The sequence below is a fragment of the Quercus lobata genome, chromosome 3, assembly GCF_001633185.2.
Source record: "Quercus lobata isolate SW786 chromosome 3, ValleyOak3.0 Primary Assembly, whole genome shotgun sequence".
Lineage (NCBI taxonomy): Eukaryota > Viridiplantae > Streptophyta > Magnoliopsida > Fagales > Fagaceae > Quercus > Quercus lobata.
In genome coordinates, this window is record NC_044906.1 from 34,623,279 (window position 1) to 34,629,402 (window position 6,124).

A 6,124-nucleotide genomic window follows, 5' to 3' on the forward strand; every position below is an offset into this window, starting at 1 on the left:
TATTAGAAAAAATTAGAGAGAATATGAGTAGAATAGATGTATGGACTAAAACATGTTCTGTCTAGGTTTACATGACACACAATATGGAATACTGAGCTCAAATATATTAACTCCAGAAAGAGTAAGATCATCTATCGCATCGTTGAGATAGATGACAATGCACACAAATATATTAACTCCAGAAAGAGTAAGATCAGTCAAAAATGTCTTCTTATTTACATTAAGCTTATGCTTAACAGTACACAAATCTTTCAAAAATTTAGCATATAATGGAATTTGCTCTATGGCATCCAAAAGAGGAATGTTCACTTTAACTTGCTTAAGCACTTCACAATTTCAAAATTTTAATTCACTTTTTGAGGGGAAATCAACCTTTGGGGAAAAAGAGTAGGGATAGGACAGCTTTAAATTTCATTAGATTTAGACTCAAGGACCTCATCACTACTCTTTATTTTGGAAGATTCATCATGTGTATTGCTTTTAGGAATATTTTCAATGATTTTTCCACTATAAAGAGTAGTTACGGATTTAGCTTGACTCACTTTATTTTTCAAAGGAACTACAATCATCAACACAAAATTGACCTTGGGGGTTTGGTTGTGGTTGAGATGGAAACTTACCCTTTTCTATTGTGCTCATGGATGTGGTCAATTTAGTGAGAGTGCTCCTAATGTCATTTATGGCTTGTGTGTTCTGATTATTAATGGTGGATTGAGTCTACATGAATTGTTGCAAAGTATCCTCAAGACTCATCTTTGGAGGGGGATTATAGGGAACAAAATTTAAAGAACCATGTGTAGGAGGTGCAACCGCATTATCATTTCTCCAACTAAAATTTGGGTGATTCCTCCACCCTGAATTGTATGTCTCTAAATAGGGGGAAGAGTATGATTTTTTCACCGTGTTCATAGCATTTGCTTGATCATGCAACACCTCTTTAAAAGCTGGAATTGTAGGACATTCATTGGTAGGGTGTTCCATGGTCTCACAAATTCTACAAACCTCGTCAATTTTATGCACAATATTGACTCCATTGACTTTCCTTAATTCCATGGCTTCAAGCTTCCTAGTTATACTAGCCACCCTAGCACTAAGGTCATCATCTTCCTGAAGTTGGTACTTACCACCCCCAGAGGGGTTCGTGGATGCTCTAGACCTATCTGAGGTATCAATGGTATCCCAAGATTGGGCATTCTTAGCTAAGAAGTCAAAATAATCAAAAGCTTCATCAAGATCTTTATTCAAAAACTCTCCATTGCACATCATCTCTACAAATTGGCACATCTTTGGAGTTAAACTTTCATAGAAAAAACTAATTATACGCCAAGTTTCATAGCCATGGTGTGTACAAGCATTAAGCAAATCTTTAAATCTTTCCAAACATTGATGAAATGTCTCATTATCTTTCTATGAAAAATTCATTATTTGTCTTTTAAGTGCAATAGTCCTATGAATTGGAAAACATTTCTTTAAAAACTCAGTTTGCGTCTCTTGCGAAGTACCAATTGACCTAGGGCTCAAAGAATTAAGCCAAGTTTTTGCCTTGTCTTTAAGAGAAAAAGGGACCAACTTCAACCTAATGGTCTCTTCATTACATGATTGGTCATGGAAGGTAGAACATACCTCCTCAAATTCCTTAAAGTGTAGGTAAGGATTTTTAGAATCTAAGCTATGAAATTTAGGAAGTAATGAAATCATACCAGGCTTAAAATTAAAATTAGTTGCATTAGTTGGATAAATTATGCATGATGGTGTACTACTCCTAGTAGGTTGCAACTAATCCCTAAAAGTTCTAATGGGTTGGTAAGCATGAAAGTTTTCATTATTTAAATTATTCTCGTCACCAAGATTACTCTCTAAGTTCACCATGATATCAAGTGTGTGAGAATGTGTGAAAGAATCAGATAAATTGCCAAACAAATTATTAGACTCAATTTTAACCAAGCAATTATCACTATCACGACACCAAACACGCATACAATAGTAAAGCAAGAAAGAAAAAGAAAAAGAAAACAAAACAAAACAAATACCTTTAACAACAAAAAGAAGTAAAAATAAAAGGAAAAAACTCTAAAGGAAAACTAAACTACTTAAAAAGGAAAGAGTTGGAGAGATATTACCAAATAGGTGAAGAAATTTAATGCCAAAAACCTCTCCAAACAAAGTGGAATGCTTCTCTAATTGCCTAATCCCCGGCGACGGTGCCAAAAACTTGCTGCGACTTAAATAATGCTCCCAAGTGCAGGATTGTCACGAAGTAATAACTTGATAAATCCAAGATCGAATCCACTGGGAAAAGGAAATTGATTAGCAAACCACAAGAGAATAAAACTAAAATAATAAAGTTTAATTGAAGAGATTTTTAATGGTTTAGTAAAATTAATTTAAATTGAGAGAAAATAACAATCTTTTAAGGTGCTAAGGTTTAGAGATCCACACAACACATCTATTGGTAGTCTTAACAATATTTATTTTATAACTCAACTAAAATTCATACAAAGGATGATCTTAGTCGGATGATTTAACAATAAAAACTCAAGAATTAATTGTCTAAAGTAGTTTCATAAAATTGATTGATTTTAGGCAAAACAACCTTCTGCTCGGCATCAATGGCGCCCTCCAGAACCAGACGTTGTCAAAGTGAGCTTCGATGCGGCCCTCTTTAAACATACGAACTCAGCTGGAATAGGTGTCATTGTGCGTGATTGGAGAGGTGCTCCCCTTGCTGCCTTGTCCGTGCCTATTCCGCTATCTTCATCAATCACTGATATGGAAGCGCTTGCCTGTCTCAGAGCGGTCCAATTAGCTGCTAAGCTAGAGTTTCAATGCGTAAGTTTTGAAGGTGACTTGGCCACAATCATTTCTGCAGTATCCCAGGGGACTTCACTACTATCTTACTTTGGAAATATTGCTGATAATGTTTGGTTTTTACTTCCTAGTTTTTCTTCAGCTAAATTTAGCCATGTTAACCACTCTGGTAATATAGTAGCGGATGCTCTTGCTAAAAAGGCTTCTTCCAGTGTTGGTTGCCTAGTTTGGATGAATGCCTTGCCTACAGACATTGTTGTTTTGGTAGACTTTGATGTCCATTAGTTCTTTTTGATTCAATAAAGTCCCAGGCTTGAGGTCTGGTTTCTCAAAAAAAAAAAAAAAAAGATTTTAGGCAAAACAAAACTAGTGAATTAGTTCGCAAGGAATACTAAGCATTTAACGTGCTCGAAGTCTACGATATATCAAAGAATTATACAGAACTAAACACTTTTCTAGATGATTAAATCAATCAAAAACATAATCACATAAACATCAAAACCAATTAATAATTGTTAAAAACATACCAATAAACGGTTGGGTTTCACCCCTTACCTTAGCAAGGCTTCTAACAAGCCATAACACAAATAAAACTCTAAAAACTATAAAGAAACTTTAAGAAAACCTAAATTATATTCTATAGCAGCTCTCCTCTTAATTTTTCCTTAAAAAGCCTTTAAATAGGTCAAGGAATCCTATTACAAGTTGAATTCCTGTTTGGAAAAAATTCCAAGTTTTTAGGCTTCACTTAACCGACGTTTGCAGCCCATTTAAATTCATAATTCGGATTTTTGGTAAACTAAAAAGTTGTAACCCTTTAAGATAACTTTCCAACCCAACTTCAATCAACTCGATTGGACATCCGAGCCTAAAGATATGCTCCAAATACTAACTAGTGTGCAAGCTGGAATCCTAATCCGAATTGGACTTGGATTTGGTGGAAATTTCCTTTAATTCTTTACTCCAATTGGACTCGAATTTAATTGGGTTGGCCTTCTTTGACTTCCCCTATAAAAGTAAAGTCCATTAGCTTTCTTATTTAATTTCATTATCCTACAAAAAACAAATTCACGCATTAAAATTCAATTAAGTACAAAATTAATTATTCAACATTATTCCAAACCAACTATAAAATGCATGAATTAAATCAAAATAAGTATGATAATGCTTTCTAATAATAATATAAATATGAAAAATTAAGCTATTATCACCAATCAGTGTCTTAACTTGAAGATATCGAACAATCATCATGAAGCGGGTACCATAAGTGTGAAATACTATCTTACCTATAAAAACAATTAATAAATTATAAAAGGTCAATGAAGATTAACTTTTACCTCACATACAAATTCATAATATAAAAAAAATAAAAAATAAAAAATAATGTTCATCAAGTTGGGATGTATTACAAAGAATCATTCATATTTAACCTTCTATTGCTTACCTAAAACTAGCATAGCAATTAAAAAATAAATAATGGGAAAAAAAAGGTCTTGTTTTGAAATAAATAAGAAAATTGATTAAAAAAAATATTATTATGTGCCAATATTGTGTAGACATCACGTTTTTACATCCAAAAAAAAAAAAATAATAATTCAGTCCTAACAGCAACAACAACAAAAAATAAATTAATTAATTAACTACAATATTATGGGTCTTGGGTACATCATTATAATGATTCAATACAATTCATGTAAAATAATGTTTTGAATAATCAATATTTAAACGATTTCCTTTAAACTTGAAATATTATGAATTAATCAAGTAAATAGACTTTCAAGTGTTTAAAACAAGTTTGAATTCAAAACTTTTCAAATTTCAAATGTTGTGACATTTGGAAGTATAAATTTCAAATCTTTTGAAATAAATGCACATTTCAGAAAAAAATAAAAAATAAATGCACATATTTGGTTTTAGAAATTATGTATTCTAGCCAAACGGTTATGTATGACACCTTGATTACTCACGAATATATATATATATATATATACATATATATATATATATACATATATATAACTACATTCTTATGCTTTGAGAGAGAGAGAGAGAGAGAGAGAGAGAGAGAGAGAGAGAGAGTACTTACCAAATCAAAGTTTGAAGTAGCCCTTGAATTCTTTGTTGAAGTGGGCCCGTGTGTGGCTTGAATTGCCACAAGCCCACATCCACCTAAGTCGGTCACTATTGACCGAATTTAACTAGGAATAACAATTCCTAGTAACAGCCGCCTTTAACATAAATATAAATATATATATATATATATATATATATATATTATGTTTGAGATTAAGTGTAGCCGTGTGATTTGAGAAAAAATTCCAATTAACCTAGTGAGCAGCCGCATGAGAGAAAATAGAGAAAAGAGAGGCAGCCAGCTTCTATTCTTATTTTTTCTGTGAGAGAGTGTTAGGGTGTAATTGGGAATTGGGTTTCTTGAGAGTGTTCTTGTGCATTATTGTATTTTCCCTGATAATAGTGAAATCCCTACAACTCCGTGGACGTAGGCAAATTGCCGAACCACGTAAATATTGTCTTGTGCGTATGATTGTTTTCTTTGGCGTGTGTTTTCTCTATTTGTTTTGTTTCTCACAGGTTGGGATTTTTGATTAAATTCCCTACAACTGGTATCAGAGCTTAGGGTTAGGTTTAAGTGGGAGCAATGGTAGAGGAAGCAGGAAAGGCGTCTGGAATAGAAAAGATTGACGGCACAGACTTCGCGTATTGGAGGATGCAGATTGAAGATTATCTCTATGGGAGGAAATTGCATCTGCCTCTTTTGAGGACAAAACCTGAGGCTATAAAGGCTGAGGAATGGGCTCTTCTTGACAGACAGGTACTAGGAGTTATCAGGTTAACTCTATCTAGGTCTGTTGCACACAATATTGTAAAGGAGAAGACCACAACAGATCTGATGAAGGCTTTGTCTGGTATGTATGAAAAGCCGTCAGCAAACAATAAAGTGCACTTGATGAAGAAACTGTTCAATGTGAAGATGGCAGAGAATGCATCAGTAGCACAACATCTGAATGAATTTAACACTATCACAAATCAATTGTCGTCTGTAGAAATTGATTTTGATGATGAGATCCGTGCACTGATCGTTTTGGCTTCTTTGCCAAACAGTTGGGAGGCAATAAAGATGGCAGTAAGTAATTCTACAAGAAAGGAAAAACTCAAGTACAATGATATACGAGATTTAATTCTGGCTGAGGAGATTCACAGAAAAGATGCAGGTGAAACCTCAGGATCTGGTTCTGCCCTAAACCTTAAGACAAAAGGTAGAGGTAATAACAGAAATTCAAATCGGGGCAGATCA